This window comes from Onychomys torridus, chromosome 18 (assembly GCF_903995425.1).
Source record: "Onychomys torridus chromosome 18, mOncTor1.1, whole genome shotgun sequence".
Taxonomy (NCBI): domain Eukaryota; kingdom Metazoa; phylum Chordata; class Mammalia; order Rodentia; family Cricetidae; genus Onychomys; species Onychomys torridus.
Genome location: NC_050460.1, coordinates 2,433,616 through 2,459,470, shown reverse-complemented (window position 1 = coordinate 2,459,470; position 25,855 = coordinate 2,433,616).

Genomic DNA, 25,855 nt, shown 5'->3' with positions numbered 1-25,855 from the left:
GCCCCATAAGCAATAATGTAGACAAGGCTGGATCTGGCACCACAGCTCACCTAAGCTGCCTCGCTCTTCCTGCTCTTCCAGTTCCTAACCATTTCCCCAACCAATTCACCACAATATCACTGGATACCTAAAAAGATAATTACAATAGTTTAATTATAGGAGGGCTGGAGAGATGGCTCAGCTGTTAAAGGCTAGGCTCACAACCAAAAATATAACTATAGGAGTTATACCTGAAAAGATAATTACCATAGTTTAAACATATAGCTACACGAGAAAATGGGCTTCAGTAAAGTTAACTCCACCTATACCCATGACTTCCCACAACTGTGTCAAATACCTGTTCATGGTTGCAGAGGGTTCAGCCTGGGGCCACTTGGCCCTATGAGCTTGGGCAGAGCATCATGGCCATAGGGATATGTTGGGAACTGGCCTTCACTCATTGGAAGACATGAAACAGAGAGGAAGAGGAAATAAAAAGCACCCCTCCTTGAAGAAGCAGACCCAAGCATATTTCCCCAGTGACTGAGTTCATCCAACAAGGCCACAACCCCTACCTTTTACCACTTCCCAATAATGCTATTGTCTTAAGAGTTCATCAAGGGATTAATCCATCTACTAGGTCACAGTGGTCATGATTGTCATAATTTAAAAATGGTGGGAAGGAGTCAGGCCATAAAACAGGGCTCACATGTGCTGTGGATATCGCTCTGTGTAAATAAAGTTGTGATTGGCCAGTGGCCAGGCAGGAAGTATAGGCGGGACAAGAGAGAAGAGAATTCTGGGAAGTAGAAGGCTGGGGAGACACCACCAGCCGCCGCCATGAGAAGCAACATGTAAAGACACTGGTAAGCCACGAGTCATGTGGCAAAGTATAGACTAACAGAAATGGGTTAATTTAAGATAGAAGAAGTAGATAACAAGAAGCCTGCCACAGCCATACAGTTTCTAAACAATGTAAGTTTCTGTGTGCTTTCTTGGTTGGGTCTGAGCGACTGTGGGACTGGCAGGTAAGAGAGATTTGTCCTGACTGGGCCAGGCAGGAAAACTCTAACTACAAATGGCGCCCAACGTGTTTGCAAGAGTTTCCACCTAAAACCTGAGAAAAAAAGATGCTAAAACAGAGCTAAAAACAGCTTCCTAATTGTTTTTCTCAAGTTAGCGGCAGCCTGCCGGTTTGAGCTACTATGGCGGTTCCTGGCATGTGCGTCTGACCTGCAGTGTGGCGGGAATGAGGAATCTATAAGCGACACTTTACTCTGCTGCGTGGTAGATTTAGCCTTTGCTAGTTAAAAAAAAAAAAAAAAAAAAAAGATTTCTGGGCTATGCGCTGCTTTAATAAAACTGCTTCTGATAGTTGATGGTACACATGGCTCCAGACACAGAGCTGGTGGTAAATTGTACCACCACCATGTTGGGAAGCTGAGGTGGGCGGAGCCAGCAGCCACAGCAGCGTTTCATCCTCTCCGGGGTAGGGGCCTTCACTGTGACCTGACTGCCATTCTTTCAGCACTGAAAACCTGGCTGAGAATATTCCTGCATCCATCTGCACTGCCTGGAGGCTGAGACTTCCCCTACAGTGGGGACCAGCTTCTGTCATATCACCAGTTTCTTGTTTCTCTGCTGTTTCTAGAAAATTCTTTATTCTCTCAGGCTCTCCTTTCATGTTCTGAAGTATCCAGGCTCTCTGAAGCTGTTTACTGGGAGTTGTTTCTCATAGTCTTAATAGTTTAACTCTATGGGGGCTCCTAAATCTCTGTCCAGCATGACTTCTCTTGTAATCCACACACATGCATCTTTAACTGCCTACTAAATCTATAGAGGGTGTCTTAATTTTGTTGAGAGAAGGGCAGAGGAAGAGGAGTAGGTTATTGAGCAAAGAATAATCCTCAGGAGCCATCTATCTTGCTTATTTGTTTTAAACTTTATTTTATACACACACACTTTGAAAAAATTTTAAAACTACATACCAAAATTAACCAGGCCCAAAGACCATACAACTCAAAGAACTTCTGAATAGTTAGACACTCAAAATGGAAGCTGTGGATCTTCACACAGGATTTTATACTTTCACTATCAAGTATATTTTATGCATTCATCTACTACTAAAATCTAAAAGTCCATGGCAGAGTTAGAATTAGAAAAACAATTAGCTTTATACCCTTTTTCATAACTCATGTCATTGCCTACAGTATCCCCTAATATTCAGCCCTCTCTATTCTCTTTTTTATACGTTGTCCTGCACACATACATATATTTGTTGACATATGCACATATATTATTGGCTAGATCCCACATGTGAAGGAAAGCATGTTTGGTTGGTTCTCCTTCCTGAGATAGTCATGCCTCACTTAATATTACACTATCTTGTTTTCTGAGACAGAGTCTCTTCCTGGCTTAATGCCTATCGGTGATAGGATTATAAATACCTTCCACCATACTCAGCTTTTTTTTTTTGTTTTTTTAACATCTGTTGCTTTCCCAACTCAAAAAAAAAAAAAAAAAAAAAAAAAGCAGGGATTATCTTTAGCCTTGGTCATCCCTGTGGTTTTATCTCTCTGATAGCTGTCTTGTGTCTCAGGTATTGGCTCATCTCTCAGTGGCTCTTCATTCACACTGACTAGCCCTTCATAAAGATAGGAAAGATAGTCCCTCTCCTTGGCTCTCCACTCTGAGCCTCCAGTCCCTCTCTAAACTGATGAACATCTACATGGTGAGAACAGGAGGTAGAAATTGACTCTGCACTTTGGGGTAAAAAAACAAAACAGAACAAAAAAACCTGCCGCAAAGAAAAGTGCCAAAAAGCCAGAAATGTCCTTGGGACTGCCTAAAGTTTTGTTCTTGCTGGAGGCCAGAAATGCCAGAAGTGTTTAAAACACTTCTGTCTTAAATGTCTCTGCTTCCTCCTCGGCCAGAGGCACAGTTGCCAGAAAGGGGTCTGGTTTTCTCCTTATGTCTTCCCAGGAAGGAGCACTACTGTCCTGGAGCTCACCCTGAGGCCAAGGCACCTTTGACAGCAGGGATGGAAACTGCTCTGACTGGCTCACAGGTCCTCCCATTCACGGAAAGAATCACTCCACTCCTGGCCTTTTACTGTAGAGCAGCTTCCTTCCTTCCTTCCTTCCTTCCTTCCTTCCTTCCTTCCTTCCTTCCTTCCTCCCTTCCTTCCTTCCTCCCTCCCTCCCTCCCTCCCTCTCTCTCTCTTTCTTTCTTTCTCTTAATCTCCAGGGGAGTCCTTGCCGTGGAGGAGATGGGATAGGGGAGTGGGTTGGGGGGAGGGGGGGCAGGAGGAGGGAGGACAGGAGAATCTGTGACTGATATGTAAAATTAAATTAAATTATAAAATAAAAAATTTATTTAATTACTTCTTTTCAATATTCACCCTGTTTCCATTCATTCTATTTCTTTCTTTGAATTTAAGAGACAAAACCCCCAAAGCCACTGGCTTGGGGTAGGCTTCATGGTCGTTGATTTTCCTAGACCCTAGCCTCTAAAGCTGACTCACCCAAGAATGAAGAAAGGCTCCACCGCTCCCAAAGATATCCCAGTACTCCCATGTCACACTCTCCAGACCCTTCCACCGGTTTCAGGGTCATTCGTGATAGCCTGACAAACATCGCTCATGACCCAGACATCGCCCCTCTTGGCAAGTCCCATGGCCTAAGCCCCCCCCCCGACTTTTGATCACCCTGATTTTACTCCACACTAGTGAATTATGCACTCACCCCCACCCATCCCACTTCGTGGGTCCCCCTTCCCCTTTACTTTCAGGTGGAATTGGCTCCCCCCAATCTACTCAGCCGTCAACGCAAACATCAGCTTCTCTGCAAGCTCTTTCTGGTGTTTGGTCTGTCAAAGTGGAGATCCTGGCCTTTGCTTCTGCAGCTAGCACAACGGTTATGTTGTCTAATTGCATTATAACTTTATTTCTAAGTGTTCAATGTTTACTAGACTATGGGATCTTCTCAATGGCTACATTCTGTTTATAGAAAAAAAGGAGAGAATATGAAAAAAAAAATAGCCAGTTCTTAAAAAGCCCTGGCCCAGAACAGCTTGGGTCACTTTACAGTCCCTGAAACATTGGTTAGAACTTGGCCACATACTAAACTTCCAGCGAGTCAGTATCACTGTATACCCACAAAGAAAAGCATCAAGATTTTGACTAGTAAATCATAGAGGCTACTCAGATGAAGGGGGATTTCAAATTCAAGGCCTGCCTGAGCTACAAAACAAACATAAGGCCAGTCTAGGCAACTTAGTGAGACCCTGTCTCAAAAATGAAATCTTTTTAATGTGATCTGTGAATATCTCAATGATAGACCATTTGCCCAGTGTGTGAGGCCCAGTACCCAATTCCCCTTTCTGAAAAATAAATAAGAGTTTTTATCAAAAGTCAAGGAGCTACCACTGATTCCTGAGCAGAAAGTGTGAGGGCTGATATTATGTTTTAAGTTTAAGTTACCGTGCTTAAGAGAGCTATAAAACAAAAATGATTCTAACCTGTGAGCCTCACTTACCCAAAGACAAGTAATTTCCTGGAATTCTGGGGGCTATCATTCATGTAAGATAACAAACCTCCTGTTTTCACTTCTATAAATGATTGCCCCAACTGCACAGGATGTGCTTGATTATATGTAGGCAGGAAGTACATAGTCAGGAAGTATGTCAGGATATAGGCTTGCCCCTGATTGGACGAAGGCCGGACATACTTAGCCTTGTGGATTTGGCATTTATAAGCCCCTGGCTAATGTAATTTAGGGCTATACTTTGGGAATCCCAGGTATGGACCTGGCCAGCATCCATCATTGCTGTGGATATTGCTCTGTATAAATAAAATGCTGTTTGGCCAGTGGCCAGGCAGGAAGTATAGGGGGGACAAGAGAGAAGAGAATTCTGGGAAGTAGAAGGCTGGGGGAGAGACACTGCCAGCCGCTGCCATGAGAATCAACATGTAAAGACACTGGTAAGCCACAAGCCATGTGGCAAAATATAGACTAACAGACATGGGTTAATTTAAGATAGAAGAAGTAGATAACAAGAAGCCTGCCACGGCCATACAGTTTGTAAGCAATATAAGTTTCTGTGTGTTTACTTGGTTGGTTCTGAGCATCTATGGGCCTGGCAGGTGAGAGAGATTTGTCCTGACTGTGGGCCAGGCAGGAAAACTCTAACTACACATCATCCTGGACAGTATTTAATAACGCTTGATTCAAATTTGGATCAAAAATTGTGGTAGTGGTCTTATTCTTGCCCGGTGGATTAACAAAAGCTATTTGTATCCTTCACAAACTAGGTATTTAAAAGTTAAACCATACCAATGTTTTCCCTTGGTGGGGTGCTTGTTCTTTAACCCTTTAATTACTGAAGTGACCACATTCAGCACTGTACCCAGGTCTGGTCTCCTCAAAAATGGTCAGTGAGAAAACATGACACAGAAATGGATATTTTAAGCTTAATTCCATGTTTGTTTGTTTTTTTTAAATTTATGAGTGTAGGTATCAGTGGAAGCCAGAAGAGTACGTTTGAATCCCCTGGAGCTGGAGTTACACGTGGTTATGTGCCACCCTATGTCCCTATGTAGTTCTGTGTCTTTAAATCCTTGATTATTTTCCAACTCTTTCTGTTCTAATATCATTTCTATTGTTGTGATAAAATATCTTAATCCCCCCAAAAAAATTAGGAGAGAAAGAATTTGTTTGTCTTACAATTTCAGGTCACAGTCCTTCCTGAGGGGAAGTCAAGGCAGGAATGTAAGCAGCCAGTCATACCACAGCCACAGTCAAGGGCATAGAGGAGTGAGCACACTCAGGCCTGCTCACTTGCTCTCAGCTGGCTTTCTCCTCTGTTACACTATTTGGGAAGCCCTGACTAGGGAATGGTGTTGCCCACAGGGTACGGGTCTTCCTACATCTCCACAGACAAGCCTATGGCCAGCTTGATCTAGATAGTTTCTCAGAAAGACTCTTTCCTATAGCAGGAATCTTAACAGGTCTTATTAATAAGAACAAACCTGAGGCCAGGTATTGGGGTAAATGCTGGAAGATCAGAGAGACAGAACAAGCCACAGCTTCCTTATCTCACCAGTTCCTCAGCTGGTCTTGTTTCCTCAGACTGCAAGCTTCTGAATCCTCATCCCAATGGGTCTCAGCTGAACTGTGTTGCTCCAAAGCCTGAATGCTTAACCAGCCAAATGCTTCTAGTTTCTGGTCTTCACGCCTTATATACCTTTCTACTTTCTGCCGTCACTCCCTGGGATTAGAGGCTGGATTTCTGGGATTAAAGGCCTGTGTCACCAAGCCTGGCTGTTTCTAATGTGGCCTTGAACTTAGAGATCCAGAGGTATTTCTGTCTCTGGAATGCTAGGATTAAAGGCATGTGCTGCCACTGCCTAGCCTCATGTTTAATATTGTGGCCATCCTGTTCTCTGACCCCAAATAAGTTTATTTTGGGGAACACACAATATTTCGGGGAACACAATACCACCACATTTTCCAGGTGGTTCTAGGTTGTGTCAAATTGATGATTATAACTAAGCAGCACACTTTTAAAAACATTCTTTCACATTTATTTATTTACTTATTTTTATTCATGTTGGAGGGGGTGGGGGTTGGGAAAGGCACACTTACCAGGAAACATGTGGAGGGCAGAGGACAATTTCTGGGAGATGGTTCCCTCCTTCCACCATGAGGGTCCTGGGGATGGAACTGAGGTTGCCAAGCTTGGCAGCAGGAGTCTTTACCCACTTCCTCACCAGCCCCTCTTTCCTTTTTAATCTGTAAAGTAATTAAGCCACCCTACCTAACTGTGCAGAGACTCAGTAAACAGTTGATAACGAGACTCAAGGGATCTGTGCAACTGCCCATCTTAATCCAAAAGGAGTTCAAAGTTTTGAGGATGTATGCCTTTAGTGCAGTTCAGTTTAACATGCAACTAGTGGAATTAGTGTCTTTAAATCACACAAGAGACACTGACCATTATTGCTTCTTATTAAAAAAAAACATATTTGGGAGCTACAATCACAATATAAGTTTATATTAAAGGAAGTTCCCAATAAAGGATAAAATTTCTATATTGCATGCCTTCATTTTTAACTTTTTGGGTATTTGAGCACGGCGACTTAAAAAAAAAAATGGAACAAAAGTCCTATTATACATGATAGTTACACTGATACATTGATTCAATATGTGATTAGCTTTGGACTGTAACCATTGTTAATCTTGGAAATATCCCAGGTCTGCTGATCCTGACTTCTAACTTGTTTGAAGTCTATATCACAATTGATTGTTTCTAAGGACTACTGGGGATAGAATTCCACGGTCATTGAGGTTTTCTGTGGGCCACACTTACCAAGGCTTTCTCTTTCTTCATAGAATCTGTTTGTATAGGGACAAACATCAATGGTTACGTGTTTAAACACAAAACAGTAGATCTATACTTAAATTCCTGTCATTAAAAATGACAATAAGTGATATCAATGCATTTTATTCAATGTAGAATTAAGAAGAAAGCCCTCGCTCACTAGGGGTCCACTCCAGGGTACTGGTAGGAAATACTTTCAATAACCACCCAAATAAATGCTCCAGATAGCTCTGTCCCAGCTCCTCACTCTCTCCAAGTCTTATGAGAGGCTTTATATATTGACTGATATTATGCTCCTTAGGACTGGGCTTTTTAAAAAAAAAAAAGTATAAAGGGACATTTTCTGTCTTGAGATCTAGAAGCATCTCGTGGAGACAGTGCTCACCCTTAAGCCCCAACAGTACCAAGAGGAATGCCCTCCCATTAGTGTTCACTGCCGCTTTCATAACTGAGGAAGGAGGGATGATTTTGCTGAGAGTGGAATCACAAGATGCAGAGAGGTGTGAACTCTGTGGAAGAGTGAGTGTACACCTTGAACTTGCCCAGCTCTTAGTGCCTGTCTGGTGATGTGCTAAGGGCTGTGTGGCTCCCGTGGAGCTCTGGGCAGATGTCTGCATCTTCTCCAGGGTCCTAAGAGACACCGTGGTATGGGTAGAGAGCAAGAGTCCTTCTCCCTTTCTTCACAGTCCAATACAAAGCCTGGGGCATGCCAAATGTTAATAGCAAACTTCCGGGGTGAGCAATAATGCCTACAGCAAAAGTTTAGACACACTTTTTGAGACAGGATCTTATTCTGTAAGCTGGTTGGCCTTGAAGTTATTCTCCAGCCTAGGGTGACAATTCTGCTACCTCCCAAAGCTAGGACTAAGGTCTGACACCACCATGCCTAGCAAATGTGACTTCTTGACAGAGACAGCTCTGAGCAAAGCATGTGTGTAGAAGGAACCAAGGATAATGGCTGCCCATCATGCCCCACTCAGTATGTACGAGAATATCCACACAAGATGAATTTTTACGTTTTTAAAATTTATTTTAACTTTGCTATGTATTTGCCTACATATATGTGTGTGTGCCACATGCATCCCTGGGGCCCACAGAAAACAGAAAAGGGTGGCAGACCCCCTAGAACTGGAATGAAAAACAATTGTGAGCTGTGCTGGGAACCAAGCCTGGGTTCTCTATAAGAGCAGCCAGTGCTTTTAAACACTCAGGCATCTCTCCAGCTGCTCTCATCTCCAGAATACATACACACATGTATATGGTTTTATGGATCTGTAAAACAACTAGAATTCTGCCAGCTAACCTGGTCTACAGAGTGAGTTCCAGGACAGCCAGGGCTACACAGAGAAACTGTGTCTCAACAAATAAAACAAAACAAACAAACAAACAAATAAAACCAACCAAACAAAAATCAAACCAAACCAACAAACAAGAATCATAGAAATGTAAATGAAAAGAAAAGGTAATATCTATTTTTCTGAGTCTGGCTTATTTTGTGTAATATGATGGTCTCCATTTACACCCATTTCCTAGCAAATGACACCATAGTATTCTACTTTATGTCTGAATAAAAATCCATTGCATACATATGCCATACTTTTCCCCATTCCCCTCTTGACAGACACCTAGGCTGACTCACAGCCTCACCATTGGGAACATTGCTGCAACAGACATAGATGCCTGATGTCTCTAGGCCAACAGGAAGGGAACACACAAAATAGAAAATAATTCTGCTATTATTGTGATGATAGACTTTACTTTTCAAAATAACTCTGTCAATGCACTGTGAATCTGGCGGATTAAATGCCATTCTCATTCTCTCAAATGCCATGATAACTTAGGGGTGTTCTTTGGCTGTTTGGGGAGGTGTAGCTAGTACAAGTGAAGCCATTTCAAGCCTGCAGTGAGTGCTGTTTCAAGATGTAACTGTCACTTGTTGGCAACAGGAAACTAACCACTTGAACGTGTGTATGCTCTCATAAAATTTAAATTTTTTATTTAATTTTAAGTAAACAAATTAATTTTAAATTTATGTAAAAAGAAATTAAAAGAGAAAAATAAATGCTGTCTTCCTTTGTCTTTTCTATCGGGGTGATTCAGGTGACACGGCACCAGTGATCATCCCTGGTGTCCCTGAAGAGCAAGGAGCACACACTTACCTGCTGAACCTTCCCTGGGGCCCTGTGTTGCTTTGTTTTGAGGTAGGATTTCCTGTAACCCAGTCTGGCCTTGAACTTCTAATCTGCCTTCCAAATGCCTGAATTACAAGCATACACGACCATATCTAGATTTACCTGGAAGGGTATTTAATTTTACATAATTAGGAAAAGGAGGAAGGAAAGGAGGAAGGAAAGGAGGAAGGAGAGGAGGAAGGAGAGGAGGAAGGAAAGGAGGAAGGAAAGGAGGAAGGAAAGGAGGAAGGAGAGGAGGAAGGAAAGGAGGAAGGGAGGAGGAAGGAAAGGAGGAAGGGAGAAGGAAGGAAAGGAGGAAGGAAAGGAGGAAGGAGAGGAGGAAGGAGAGGAGGAAGGAAAGGAGGAAGGAAAGGAGGAAGGAGAGGAGGAAGGAAAGGAGGAAGGAAAGGAAGGAAGGAGGAAAGGAGGAAGGAAAGGAGGAAGGAGAGGAGGAAGGAAAGGAGGAAGGAAAGGAGGAAGGGAGAAGGAAGACAAAAAAGATAGCTCTGGACCGGTAGAAGAGAGGAGAGAAACACGGCTGCCAGTTTTCTTTGAAATCAATAGTAATGATATAATTCACATAAATCAAATGCACCCATTTAAAATGTAACAATTTTATGAGTGCTGACAAGTTTTTCGATCATTTGTCTATGGTCATGATTAGTAGACCACAAAAGACTCCAGTGTCCCTCGTTGTAGCTAAGAGCCCATGCCTTGGCCTAGATAATCATGGTTCTTCTACCATAGACTGATTTTTCCAGTTGTAAAATTACATATAACTGGAAGAATACAGCATGTATTCTTATGTTCTAGGCTTTTATTTAGGAACATATTGCACAACTCATCTACATTTGTAAAACAAATCAATAATTCATTCCTTTCTGTTGCTGAGTAGTAGCTCACACTATGGATATACCACAAGATTTACTGATTTCCAAGTTGATAGCCACTTAGGTTAGCACTGCTACAAATGAAGCTGTTTGATCATCTGTGTTCAAAGCTTTGTGAGGATGGTACTTCCATTTATTGCAGATGTGTTTCTAGGAGTGAAGTGGCTGGATCACATGGTCTTGGATTTTGAGAATTTTGTTAGTAACCATATCTTTCTATTTTTCATTATCCCTAAGTTTCAAGTTCCCCTGAAAAAAGCGTCTTTCTTCAAAGATAATGAACAGAACTGTCTGAAACAGGAGAAGGGAAACAGAATGGAAATTTATCTTCTGTGTCTTCTGATCAAATGCTGCCCAGCCATACCAGAGAAGACCCTAAACTTCCCAGAGTGGCTCCTGGTCTCAGCGACTCTCTCATCTGTTCGGTCATCTACTTCCTTTCCATATACATGACCTTACTTCCTAAATTTTGTCCTTGGACACTGGGAAGATTTTTTTCTTACTGTCTAGTCATCTAACAGTCCTAAAAGCTATTTGTTGTTGTTTTGAGACAGAGTGAGCTCAGGCTAACTCAATTCACTCTGTAGCTGAGGATGAACTTGAACTTTTAACCTTTTGCCTCCACCTCCTGAAGGTCTGAGTTTATAGACCCTTCTATGTTTAAAGGTTTCAGTCAAATAATTAGCTATTATTCTAATGGGCCTGACTTTATAAGGGACTTGGCCCTCTAACAGCTTTAAATACCCTTCCTTTATTCTGTGTTCTTAATGTATTTCAAGTCCTAAGAGACCACACCTGTCAATCCAGACTATTATATCCATCAAGGCTATCTACTAAAATTGAAGGCGATATAAAAGTTTTCATGATTAAAAACACTAAAGGATTTTGTAACTTCTAAGCCAGCTGTACAGAAAATACTAGAAGGAATATTTCGATCTGAAAAGAAAAATAAGAACCCCAGGAGGTCATAGGGAATAAATAATGCCAGGATAGGTAATCAAGAGAAATTTGAGAAACACCACAAAAGCAACAAAATGATAGGAAATAATACATATCTTTCAATTATAACTCTGAACATTAATGGTCTTAACTCCCAAATAAAAAGACACAATCTAAAAGACTGGGTTAGGAAACAGGATCTGTTTTTACTGTCTCCAAGAAATACACCTTATCACCAACAATAGAGATCAGCTTAGTATAAAAGTGCTGTGGGATGTCTTTCTGTATGCTGTCAATGTATTTTGCTCCCATTGGTTAATAAACAAAGCTGCATTGGCCTATGGCATGGCATGATGGAGCCAGATGGGAAATTCAAGAAAGACAGAGAACGAGGAAAGCAGAGTCAGGGGGAGATGCTCTGAGCCTCTGCCAGGAGAAGCAAGATTTGAGAGAACAGGTAATGTCACAAAGCCCCATGACAAAACATAGTTTAATAAGAATGGGTTGAGTTAAGTTGTAAGAGCTAGCTAACAAGAAGTCTGAGCCATAGACCAAACAGTTTGCAATTAATATTAAGCCCCTGAGTGATTATTTTATAAACTGCTACAGGCTGAACGGGACACGGAAAAACTTCCATCTACATAAAAGGGTTGCAAAAGGTGTTGTTCCAAGCAAATGGAACAAAGAAACAAGTAGGTATCACTATTCTAATATCTGACAAAATAGACTTCAAACTAAATTAGTCAGAAATGACACTGAGGGATACTTCATTTTCCTTAAAGCAAAATATATCCTCCAACAGAATATCATAATCCTAAACATACATGACCAAACACATGGATACCCAATGTTATAAAAGAAACAATATTAGATCTAATATTGTTATTTAGTAATTTCAATACTCCATACTCACCAATATATGGGTCATCAGCAAAAAAACTAAATAAAGAAACTCTAGAGTTAAATGACATTGTAAATCAAATTAACCTAATATATCTATAGACCATCCCTTCCAAACACTAAGGAATACATGTTCTTTTCAGCAGTCCATGAACTTTCTCCAAAATGGACTACATGAGGGATACAAAGAATGTCTCAATAAAAACAGAAAATTGAATAACATCCTACATGGTATCTGACCACAATGGAATAAAGCTGGATATCAATGGCAATAGAAACCACAGAAAGCACACAAACTCAGAGGAACTAAATGACACACTTCTGAAAGAAATTGTGTCAAGGAAGAAAAAGGAAAATTTTAAATGCTTAGTATTGAATGAGAAACATAACGTATCAAAATCTATGGACTAAATGAAGGCAGGCCCAAGAAAGAAGTTTACAGCATTAGGTGCCTATATAAAACCATTTGAAGTTGGGCAGTGGTGGCACATGCCTTTAATCCCAGCACTCAGGAGGCAGAGGCAGGTGGATCTCTGTGAGTTTGAGGCCAGCCTGGTCTACAGAGCGAGATCCAGGACAGGCACAATGCTACACAGAGAAACCCTGACTCGAAAAACCAAAAACAAAATAAAACAAAACAAAACAAAAACAAAAAACAAACAAACAAACAAACAAAACCATTTGAGTTATCAAACTAATAACTTAATGATTTACCTGAAGACCTTAGAAAAATAGTAACAAACAACTGAACTCAGGTCCTTGAGAAAGAACAGCAAGCATTCTTAACCCTAAAACTGCCCCCATCCACCCAACTGATTTTTTGAAAAACGGGCCAGCAACACACACTGAAGAAAAAAAAAAAGAATCTTCATCAAATCATGTGGGTCAAACTGGATAGCTACACGTAAAAGAATGAAACTAGATCCTTGTGTCTAACCTTGCAAAAAACTCAACTCCAATTGGATTAAGAGCCTCAACATAAAATATGATCCCTTAATCTGACAGAGGAGGAAGCAGGGAACACATCTGAACTCTTTGATACAGAAAAGGGCTCTATAAACAGAAATCAGGTAGCATGGACATTAAGACCAACAATTGACAAATGGGCCTCATGGAACAAAAGCTAATGTAAAACAAAGAACATCATCACTAAAGTAAAGATGCAGCCTGCTGAATGGAAAAAATCTTTACCAGCTATGCATCTGACAGAGGTTAGTGACTAGAGTGTACAAAGAACAAATGAACAAACCAATAAACAAAACCTAAACATCAAGAAAACAAACAACCCTATTGAAAAATGGGGCAAGGAATTAAAGACAGAGTTCTCAAAAGACAAAGTACAAATAGCTAAGAAACATGTTTTTAATATTCAACATCTTTAGTTATCAGGGAAATGAAAATTGAAACTATTTTGAAATTTTATATTGCCCTATATTCAAACAAACAAACAAATAAAAAGACAAATGATGGCATGGATGAAAGGAAAGGGGAACACCCATTCACTGCTGGTAGCAGTACGAATTGATTCAACATATTGAATTGAAATAAATTGAATGAATTGAAAAGGAAATGCAACAAGTTTCCTCAAAAGGTTGAAATAGATCTCCTACTTGATCCAGCTAAACCATTCTTGAGCATGTACTCAACAGACTCTACATCTGCTATAGAAATACCTGCTCATCCATGTTCACTGCTGTTCTACTCAAACAATAGCCAGGAGATGAAAAAAGCATCAGTATCCCTCAGCTGACAAATGGGTAATGTAGTAAATTTACACAATGGAATATGATTCAGCATTAAGAAAAATGAACTTATAAAATTTTCAGGTAAATTGATGGAGTTGGAGACAATCACTCTGAGTGAGGTAACCCAGGCCCAGTAAAAGAAATGTCCTGTTTTGATTACTTGGGATGTTAGCTTTGAATCTTCAGATATGTGTTTTATTTGTTATACCCACTAAGGTTACACTTACTAAGAGGCTATGGAGGGGGATGTCAAGGGAGGTGAGACAGACTGCAGAAGTATAACAGGTTGAGGGGAATAATGGAAAGGAAAGGTTAAACTGGGTTAGGAGATGGAAGGGCAGATAGAGAAGGGAATATGGTAAGGAATAAGTAACACTAAAGAGCATTCCAAGAAGTCATAAGAAAACCTACTACTGTAAACGCTCCTAAAATACACACATAGATGTGCATTAGAAGAACATAAATGGAGTCACTCTATAATATGGAAACAATCCCTTTATTAGATGCCACAGACTGCCTGCAACAAATGCCAGGATAGGAACCCAAACATTATAAGATATTGCCTTTGCCCTTGGTTACTCTACAGAATTTAATGGCAAGACAATTATTGAAGACACCACACACTAAAAAACATAGAGAAATCAGTCTGATTTGCTTCTGGAGCTTCATCCATCCTACCTAGTTTTTATGGTATTGGAAGGTACTATGAACACTACTGTAAGAGAAAGGTAATCATCTAGATTATGAACCCTGCAAGCTACAATAATGATAAACGTGGCAAGATACCCCTACTGTTGCAATAATAGCATGAATGTCAAGAAGTAGACACCACTTTCTGATTGGATTTAAGGCCTGCTTCACAGGGTGAAACCCATACCTGGCACCATTATCAGGGCAAAAAAAAAAAAAAAAACCCATGTTAGATATTTTGTAGGCCCCAGTGGCAAACATACTATTATTATCCTGCTAAATTGGCATAGTATTAAACTGCACAAATCTATGAGTGTAGTAATAAGTCATTGGGAGTCTGTTTAATATACCATGACATTAATGTAGACCCCACAATCAGTACATCTCTCAACCTACAGAAGAGAAGGTTTTTGTTTGTTTGTTTGTTTGTTTGTTTGTTTTGCAGTAGTTGGTGACTAACATAGAAACCTACAATTGAAAAAGGTGCAGAGAATAAGAGTCTGCTGACTGCTCAGGCCTAGATTGGTCTCTTCCCAAGTCTCAGGGATCATTGCAGAAAAGGAGAAAGAAGTTGTACAAGCCAAAGATGGTGGGTTTTATAGTCTTTCCAGACACAGTAGGGGAGTTGGACATATGAAGCCCTAGCAGTTGTGAAGCCCCAGCATGTACACACTCAAACCAGATAAGATCCTGGCATGAAGAGGGAAAGGTGGGCACAAAGTCCCACCCTTAGCTGAGGAGCTACTGGCAACTGATAGCTTCTGGGGAAGGAGAGGGAGAGGGAGAGTAGGTTTTCTTTAAGGCTGTGTTCCCTAGTAGATTGATCACATCCCAGTGGAAGGCCATATATCCAAGAATATAAGGGCAGCACAAATTGAGCTTGATGACCTTTTATTAAAGGAAGAGGGGACAAAGTCAGGTGAGTAGAGAAGGATATTTTCTTGTGGGGAGCTGGGGAAAGGGTAACTATGATTAAAATACATTGTACAAAATTCTCAAATTATACACACACACACACACACACACACACACACACACACACACACACAGAGAGAGAGAGAGACAGAGACAGAGACAGAGACAGAGACAGAAAGAGAGACAGAGAGAGAAAAAAACAGAGAGAGACAGAGAAAGAGAGAGATCAGTGGGGAAGATTGGTGGCACACACCTCTAATTCTAATACTCAGGAGGCACAGGCAGGTAGATCTCAGTGAGTTCAAAGCCAGACTGGTCTACTTAGTGAGTGCCAGGCCAGCTAGGGTTACACAGTGACACAATCTTTTGAAAAGAAAAAAAAAAAAAAGAAAAGGAATATTTGCATATGCCGCTTTATTGTGTTCCATTGGACTAAGTGTCTTTCCTTTTGTCAATATGGTACAGGTTTGATTGTCATAACTATGATAAATGAAAATGTGGTTTGAAATCATAATTTAAATATATAGAAATCATCCTGGGGATATTGATTGCTATTTGGTTCAATGTATAGATCAACTGAGAGATTTTTTTCAGTCCATGTATGAATTTATTTATGAATTTTGGAACTAGAAAGAGTGCATTACCTTTCCAGAAGATTCAAGTTCAGATCCAAGCACCTACATCAGGGGGCTCATGCTAATTTTAACTCTAGCTCCAGGAAGGTCTGACATCTCTGGCTTCTGTGGGCACCTGCACTTATATTATGTGCGCACACACATACAGACAATTTAAAATGGTAAAAATTTAAAAATTGTTTATGACTTTTGATTCATTAGCACTTTACAGTTTTCAGTATACAGGTCCTGTGTGTGTTTTGATACATACCTAGATGTTTGCCCTTTTTGAAGCTACTGTCAGCATAAGGTGTTTTAAGGTTTTTAAAAATTATGTTAACTTTCATTAATAATTACAGGTATCCATTTTATCTTAGTTGAGTTTTAATGGCATATAGATTTTGAAGGACTTGACTCCTTCATCTTGCTTATTAAATTTATGTGTGTGCAAATGATCGTAGTAATCCTTTACTATCTGCGTGGTCTGTAGTGATGTCTCCTTTTCTGTCTCTCATATGTGCAATGGTTTTTTCTTTCCTTTTTGTTTCCTGTTTTTGTCATTCTTCTTAGAGGCTTGTTATTTTTACTGCTGTTTTCAAGAGTCAACTTTCAGATTTTTTTCATTGCTTTTTAATTGATTTCTGCTCATTATTTTCTTTCTTCACTTCAGTCCTGTTGAGTCGGCTCTTCTTTTTTTATAGTTTTAAGGATGGTACATTCCCTTGAGAACTCCCTCCTTTTAAATACAAAGACTCGTTTAATTGTAGTGTTTGTTTTTGTACGCTTCAAAAATATTTTCTACAGTTCTTTGAGATTTCCTTACTTATTCATGGATTGTTACAAGTTCTAGTTTACCTTGCACTTGGAAATTTTTCTATTATCTTTTTTATAGTTAATCCTATTATGCCTCAAGATGCACTTTGTAAAATTTCAATTATCTTACTTAATTGGCATTCTCCACTGCACAGAAACAAGTGTTCTAAATGTGGAAATATGAACTGAAGTACATGAAAATCAGGCCTATATGGTGCCCATGTCCTAGTGATAAGAATGCATTCTAACATGTTGGCAAAGAAAGTTATTTTATTTGTTATATTTATCTTGAATCAAAATGTTTCAAAGTTAAGTTTCAAATATGAGAGGCCTGATGTTTAGAGTCATGTATAAAATAGATTGTTTTGTGAATAGAATTCTCAGGCAACCCTGCCTTTATTATTCTCATTTCTGATAATAGTAGCAGGAACTTGATGATTAAAACAAACAAAACAACAACAACAACAACAAAATCCATAACCTTGAAATGTTCTCATGAAGAAAGATTTGGAGTGAGTGACCTAAAAACAGAATTTCACTGGGTACCCTCCTTGTAGGCCTTTAAGTGCATAAATTGACCTCAGTTTCAAATTCTGGTATATTTTTCTTACTGTTCCCAAACCCTTGACATTGTGGGGGTAATAAATTAAGCTATATTAACATATATGTGTAGGATGATAATTCACAAATTAATAAACTCTGGTTGACATTCCTCTAGACCAATGGCTCTTAACCTGTGTGTCGTGACCCCTTTGGGGTCACACATCAGATATCCTGTATGTCAGGAATTTACATTATGATTCATAACAGTAGCAAAATCACAGTTATGATGTAGCAACAAAATAGTTTTGTGGTTGGGGGGGTGTCACCACAATATGAGGGACTGTATTAAAGGATCACAGCATTAGGAAGGTTGAGAGCAACTGTTCTAGTCTCTACAAACAGTTTCTCTGGTGTTCTGTACTTTTCCTATCAATGGAATCTCAATAGAGGGATGGAAGCATCCATTCTAATCCATAACCCTTGAATGAAGGAAGGTCCTGGCATTTTGTTGATATGAGTAACCCCCAGAGGTTTGGGAATCTTCTATTTTAAATGCACTAAGACCATTCCTCTCTGGATCATACTATGAAAGATGTGGGGTTTTTTTGTTTTTGTTTTTCTGAGACAAGGTTTCTCTGTGTAGCTTTGTGCCTTTCCTGGAACTTGCTTTGGAGAACAGGCTGGCCTCAAACTCACAGAGATCTGCCTGCCTCTGCCTCCTGAGTGCTGGGATTAAAGGTATACACCACCACCACCTGGCTGAAAGATGTATCTTAATCATTGCATGTGTTATCAAGATGTCCAAGTACAGTGGTTATCTTAATGTGTTTGCAGCCTCTTCCAGTCCAGTCACATTTCTAGTATCGCTTGCTATAGTAGACAACTCTTTGTCAGTAGAATTATCTTAAGAATTACTATATATAATAAGATAGGTTCTTAACAATATAAGATAGAAGTCAATGGGTACATAAAACACACAGTACCCCCTTCCCCATGCTACCACACACTAACCCTTAAAGGGCATTAGAGTCCCATCTTCCAAGGTTATTCAGTAAGATTCATCCATGATTGTTTTCCTTGCATGGAAATCTTTACTTACACTGTGCCGTGGTCATGTCTTTGCTTATTTTTTCTTTTATTCTGACCCCATTCAAGACAACATTTATGATTTCAAGTCTTTTGATAAAAGACTATCACATTGCCTGTTCATTTTCTATTCCTCCTGTTTGGTTAACGCTGCTTCTTTGTGGCTCCTTCTATTCAACTGATGGAGTGGCTCTAGCCATTCACCCTCACAGTAAAACGCAGCAACCTCGAATGTTACATCATCCAAGAACAAATTCTTTATATCCCTGTTCTGAGTGTGAGCTCAGTGGTTCTCAGATGGCCTCTGTGCCATTCTGGGTGTCCAGCTCATCTAGACTTCTCGGTGAGGTTTACTTGAGGCTGTTCCCTGTTTGTTTATTATGGAGCTCCAGTGGAAAGGAAGAGGATGTGTAAGCCTCTGTTGCCCTGTAGTTACTTTATATGTTGCTGAGACAAAACATCTGAGAAAAGCAACTTAAGGGAGGAAGGGTTCATTTTGGATCACAGTTTGAGGGGATTGTGCCAGGGATGACACCATGGAAAGAGCTTGAGGCAGCTCATCATATTGCATTGATAGTCAAGAAGAGGAGAGGGATGAATACTGATACTCAGCTCACTTTCCATTTTATGCCGTCTCAGACCCCTGCCTGTGAAATGATGCTCCCTATATTTATGGCGGGTCCTCCTACCTCAATTAACCTAATCAAGGAAATCTCTCACAGACATGCCCCAAGGTTTGTGTCCTAGATGGTTCTAGATTGTCAAATTGACAATCAATATTAGCTATCATATGCCTCAAGTCTGCTAATGGTCCACTAGCCCAACAAATCCATGACAAAATCCCAGATGGGGAAGTGGGGAATGGCCACAGGCCCAGCCATAGAAAGCACACAGATGTAAAAATGACCACCTAGGAGTCAAGTGTTTTGACCAATAATCTACTGCAAGCCTCTGAGGGTTGTTTTGGTTTTACTTTTAGGAGGACTGGGCATTGAACCCAGAACCTAGGACATGTTCTATATTACTCTGCATCTCCAGCCCCATGTTGGTGTGATAAATGGTTTTCTTAGTTAACACTGCAAGAACCTTCAAGAGCCTGCAAGAACCTTCAATATCTTTCGATGGGTCTGCAAAGTCAAAGCTATGTTCATAGCATCAAGATTTATTTGAGCCGTTCTGTCTGTCTGTCTATGCATCTCCATCCATTCATCCTAGTTAGCTTTAACTTGACACAATATAGACCAGTGGTTCTCAACCTTTCTAATGCTGCAACCTCTAACACAGTTCGTAATGAGTCTTGCTCTGTCTTCCCTTTCACTTCCTGTGATGGTTAGTGCTAATTGTCAACTGGAAAGAGTCTAGCATCACACTTGGGGCATGGGCCTCTGGCCATGCTTGTGGGGAATTATCGTGATTGCTAACTGAATTAGGAAGACCTCCCACAGCAGGGATACTGAACTGTGCAAGTGGAATGAGGGAGCTGAGCAGCAGCAGGCACTCATCCCTCTCTATTTCCTGACTGAGGAGGCACTTTGACCAGTTGCTTTAAGCTCCTGTTTCCTTAACTTTCTCACTAATGATGGACTACACTCTTAAACTGTGACCCAGAATAAACTGATACTCCCTGAAGTTGCTTTTATCAGAATATTTTATTATATCAACTGGAAATGAAACTAAGATATGCTTCCTTCAGTCTCTTCTAGTATGAGTTTTTGAAGTCATCCTTTCAATTTTTTATTTCAGTTCTGTATTTTCAACTCTAAAGTTTATCTTTGCTTCTCATTTATATTGTCCATTCTTTGTTATGTTCAAAATTTTCTTCCAACCAAGATTGTAATTTTATTTGTTTATTATTGATTGATTGATTGATTGGTTGGTTGGTTGATTGATTTGAGACAAGATCTTTCCATTTTATAGCTCTGGCTGTCCTGGAGCTCACTATGTAGACCAAGCTAGCCTCAAACTCACAGAGATCCATTTGTCTCTGCCTCCTGAGTGCTGTGATTAAAGGTATGTGCCACCATGCCTGGCCAAGATTGAATTTCTTAATGAAGTATTATCCCACAGCTTTAAATCATTGTTGGGGCAATAGATGCAGCTTAGTGGTGGGCTGTTTCCCAGCATGCTTTGGGTTGGAAAATCAGCACCATTAAAACAAAGCATTTTATTAGAGAATTCTAATATCTCTGTAATTAAGTTGTTTCTATAAATCCATTGTCTTTTTAGTGCTTAATTAATATATTTATTTTGTTAAAAATGTTCTTTCAATACTTACATTTAAATTCTTTCAATTTCAATCATGTTTATAAAAATAGATGAAATGAATATATCCTGTACTTTACATTTTTTATTTGAAGACAACAGTGATCACAACAGATCTATCTTTTTAAGTAAGAGATTGTTCATTGTTCCTGAAGGTCATGGAAAAACATTAAAATCTTGTCTGTTGACAACTTTGATTTAATTCAAACTTCTTTTGATTTAAAAAGTTTAATACAATTTCATTTTGGAGCAGTTTCAGGCTCAGAGCAAAAGTTCAAGGCACAGAGAAGTACTGTGCACTCCTCCATCCTTCCCCCATCCTCCACAAGGTAGTCCACTGTCCAAAGCAGAAGCCACATTTACACAGGGTATCAGTTACCTCTCTCCTCATCTTGACTCAAAGCATGATGGGAACAACTTAAGGCTAGAAAGGCTTACTTTGGCTAACAGTGTAAGAGGGAAGTAATCTATCATACAGGAACTCCACAGCAATGTGAGGCAGCTGACCATGTTGCTGCAGAGAGCAAGCAGAAAAAAGATAAACAGTGGTGTTCATCCTGCCTTCTCCTTTTCTTGTTCTTATTCAGTCCATGAGATGGTACCACCCACTGTCAGGGTTTTCTCTCCTCATTTTATGTCTCTGGAAACACACAGACAAACCCAGAGGTATGTCTCCAAGGTGATTCCAAAGCCAGTCCAGTTGACAATGAAGATATCAACCATCAGACACAGCATTGTCACTGGAAGTTTATTGTTCATATTAAGTTTCATTCTAGTGCTGCACATCTTAGGGGTTGGGCAGATTTACAACAACATGCAGCTGATATATAGTGCTCCAGAGAGTTTTCTGCTGTAGGGTCCTATGTGCTTCACCTCTTCCTTATTTATTTTTTCCTAGCCCTTATTGACTTATCTTTTACAACCACTTTGAGAATTTCATAGATATTGTTATAATTTCCTGCCTAAATATGGCTACTTGCGGCATTACATTATGAGACTCTGTGTTTACTTAGATCTTCTGCTTTCACTAGCTTTATTGGGATGCTGCTCTGGCAAAGTGCCCCTTTGTTACTGCCAGGTGGGGACAGCAGTTCCAGCTTCCCTCTAGGGCTCTAGGTATCTTCCTCTGACACGCCTAGGACAGAACTAAAAGCTCAGAAGGCATGAGTGTGCCCTCCTTCAGTGTTATCCTCTGGATCCTGAAGCCCATTGCAGCCGCTGGAGTAGAAATCTAGATCTCCACTGTGCTGTCCTGGCCTGGGTAGGGGAGTGACTGTGCTCTTCCCCAGGGTTGTGGATGGAGTAGTGTTCTTACTGTGTAGTTTCCTGACTTGTATGCTATCTCTCTTCTTAGGGTAGAGATGGCTTGAGTTACTTCTTTGGTGTGTCTCCTCTGGTATTTCTGAACTGTTGACTTCTTTGTTATTAAGTCTGGGATGTACGAAGCATGAAGAAAGCCCAGGGAAGGCTGGAGAGGTGGCTCAGTGGTTAAGAGCACTCGCTGCTCTTGCCGAAGAACTGGGTTTGGTTCTCAGCACCCACATGGTGGCTCAGAAATGTCTATAACTCCAGTTCCTAGGGACCCACCATCCTCTCCTAGTAGTACACAGACATACATGCATGAAAAACATACACAAATATAAAGTAAAAGTAAATATTTGTCTAAAAAAGAAGAAGAAAATCCAGGGAACACAGGACTCCATTGTTCCTTGGTGGTGAGACCCCTAGCTCTCTGCCTGGTTAGCTCACTTTCTACAGAGGCTCCAGTTCTTCAGCTACACTTGGCAGGCAACAACAATAATAATAATGGAAAGTGCATCTCATCATCTCATTTGAAAAACTATTACATTTCTGTATTATTTATATTGTGTGTGTGTGACACTACAATGTGGATGTGAGGTCAGAGGAAAACCTGCTGCGCTCAGTTTTCTCTTTATCTCATGCGGGTTGGGTGTCCCGCTCAGGCTGTCAAGCTTGGTGGCAGATACCTTTATTGGCTGAGTCATCTTTCTGGGCCTTGAACATTTATAAGAATATAAAGAAATCCTAAAATCAATAGATTAGAGAATTCAAGAATTCTTAGGTTTGGGATTTTATGAATAGAACAAAACAACAGCACAAAAAGATGTTTAGATGTGATCTCAATAAAGTTGCTTTCCCTAATGGCACCTGAACACAATAGAAACAAATGGCCATCTCTTAATCTATCAGCATCTTTTCACCAAAGAGCATTGCCACACACACACACACACACACACACACACACACACACGCACACACCCCAAAAATCTCAAAAGAAAGTGCTATCTGTTCAAATGTACAATTGTGGCATGATCACAAAACGTTACTTTTCTCACCTTTGTGGTACTCAGTGACAATCCAGATAATGATGAAGAACCAGATAGGAGATGCAGCTCTCACAGCCTGCCTACAGTGGTGATGGAACTGTTCACAGAGCTGCTCCCCACTCATCCTGTGCGACTTGCCATAGAGAAGTCCTTTCTCACACTTGATCTCCCAAGCACAGGTTATTTGTCTGCAGGAGTCTAACCTGCACACACCCGGGTTCTAGAATAATTGTCCAATAGAGTGGATGTTGTTTTAAAAAAAAATGTAGCTAGCTAGTGGCAGTGTTACTGGGCGAAAAGTCATGAGACCGACAAAACCCTGTTATCAGAGCTTTATTAGGAGGACAAGGTGGGGAGTTGGGGGATGAAGGGAATGACAAAAGAACCAGGTCTGGAGAAGAAGCACACGCAGAGAGAGAGGTGTGGGGAGGAGAGAACAGAGAGGAGAAGTCCGTGTTCAGCTTTTTAAGGATTCCTGTGCACATGTGCAGGTGGGCTTACGGAGCTTACGCCACGCATGCGCTGATTGCATGACTGCGCTGCGCACATTTGCGTAATCGCAAAGCACATGGTTGACATAAGACTCTTTGCTTAGCTCCTGAACTGTGCATGTGTGGTCATGCAGCTGGAGGAGCGGCACAATCCTCGCAGAATCCTCGCAGTGGACCTCGGGTTACACCCATGAGGAAGACTGCAATAGCAGAACTGTTTTTAATTTTTGTTTTTTATGTCTGAGTGTCAGATTCCCTGGAACAGTCCATGCTCTTAACTGTTGAGCCATCTCTCTTCAGACTGCTTCTTGCTATTTTTGTGTAGATTTTATTTTGCCTTTTTTTGTTGTTGTTGTTGTTTTTCAAGACAGGGTTTCTTTGTGTAGCTTTGCGCCTTTCCTGGAACTCGCTTGGTAGCCCAGGCGGGCCTCGGAACTCACAGAGATCCGCCTGCCTCTGCCTCCTGAGTGCTGGGATTAAAGGCGTGCGCCACCACCGCCGGGCTTATTTTGTCTTTCTTTCTTGTGCTTACGTCATCCTCCCCACCCCCACCCCCACCCATCCATCCCACCTCATCCACCCACTCCACCCTACCCCTTTTTTAAACCTAGGGTTTATTGTGCTAGTTGTATTTTTAAGCAAATAATATAGAAGTAATTAAAATTAAATAAATATTGAGTGCAATCTCGATGAAATTAGGCTCTGCAACTGCTTTCTGTCAGACATACTGACAGTCACCCTGTCTCTTCAGGTTTTTGAAGCCAGAGCTGAGACAGACAAACACAGAGGCCTTCCTTAGCTTTGCCTTCTGACTCCAGCAATCTGGAGCACATTCTTCAGCATGTGGCACCCCACCACGGGGCATGGCCTTTGTGAAAGAGAAGAGTTCTCTGTACAGGGAAGAAATCCAACCCCCCACCCTCGGGTCTCTACTTACATTGGTGGAACTCCCTAGACTGGTTTGTTCCCCAGAGGGCCACCACACAAGGTATCAATCTCATCTGAGATCCGAGGAGAAGCTTGCAGTTGTCCATGGTTCTGGCGTCTGGGGATGGAAAGGAACTGGCTCCAGCTTCCATGGGGCCAGGAAGCATGATTGCAGAAGTGAGCGAATGAATGCTCTCACAGTCTCATCAATCTCACAGAGCAGATGGATACAGCAATTAGTGCAAAAATAATTTTGCCAAGAATATTAACACTTCTAGACTTTTTATCAAGAAGGGGTGAAATTTCAACTCAATAATTTTCTAAATTTGTAGAATATTTACTGGTGAGCAACAGGGTATGGGGCTCTGGTCTTATCCTCACATGGACGCCAAGGTAATTAATAGAAATGAACAAGTTGTTTTTATGCACATCAAGTGAAAAGTAGAATTGAGAGCAGAAGGATTTTCTGGTTAATATGTGCTCCAGCTCTTCAGAAAAAAAAAAAAAAAATACTGAAGTGATTGTATTATTCTTTTTTTCCAAGTTATCCAGGACAGCTTAGCTTAATGACTCAGCTAAAGGCTAACAAACATTGTCTGTAGAGGACCAGAGAGAAAATGTCACTGGTTAGGAAGGCCACACAGTCTCTTTTACAATGTAGCACAAAAGCAGTTACAGAGAAGGTGATGGTATAGAGGCATGATAACCAGACTGTTGGCAATACGGGTGGCAAGGAGATGGCAAACCCGAGCTACAGCCTTGACCTGACCATTCAGCTCCCCTGTTACATACATAAATACCCTGTCTTCCCCTAAGTTAGGACGTTTATTGGATGTACCAAACTTCTAAATAGTCTACATCTCTAAGGGCATTAAAAAAAAATCATCTCGGAAGTAGTTTTCAGAAGTTCTTTGTGCAATAATGGACTTTGTAGAAGTAATCCTTTGAGTGATGTTACTTGCCTCCCATGCCTCCCTGTCTTCTGACACATCCTCATGCTTTTCTGCTTGTGTTTCTAGTTCTTTCTCTTCTCCTTTCATTGATTATATATTAACTGATTAATTCATCGCAAACCTCTTTCTTCTCTGTCCATTGGTCAGGTAGGATTTTGTAGGCTAGCGTGCCATCCTAGTCAGGAGCAGAGGGTAAAGTGATGTTTCTTACT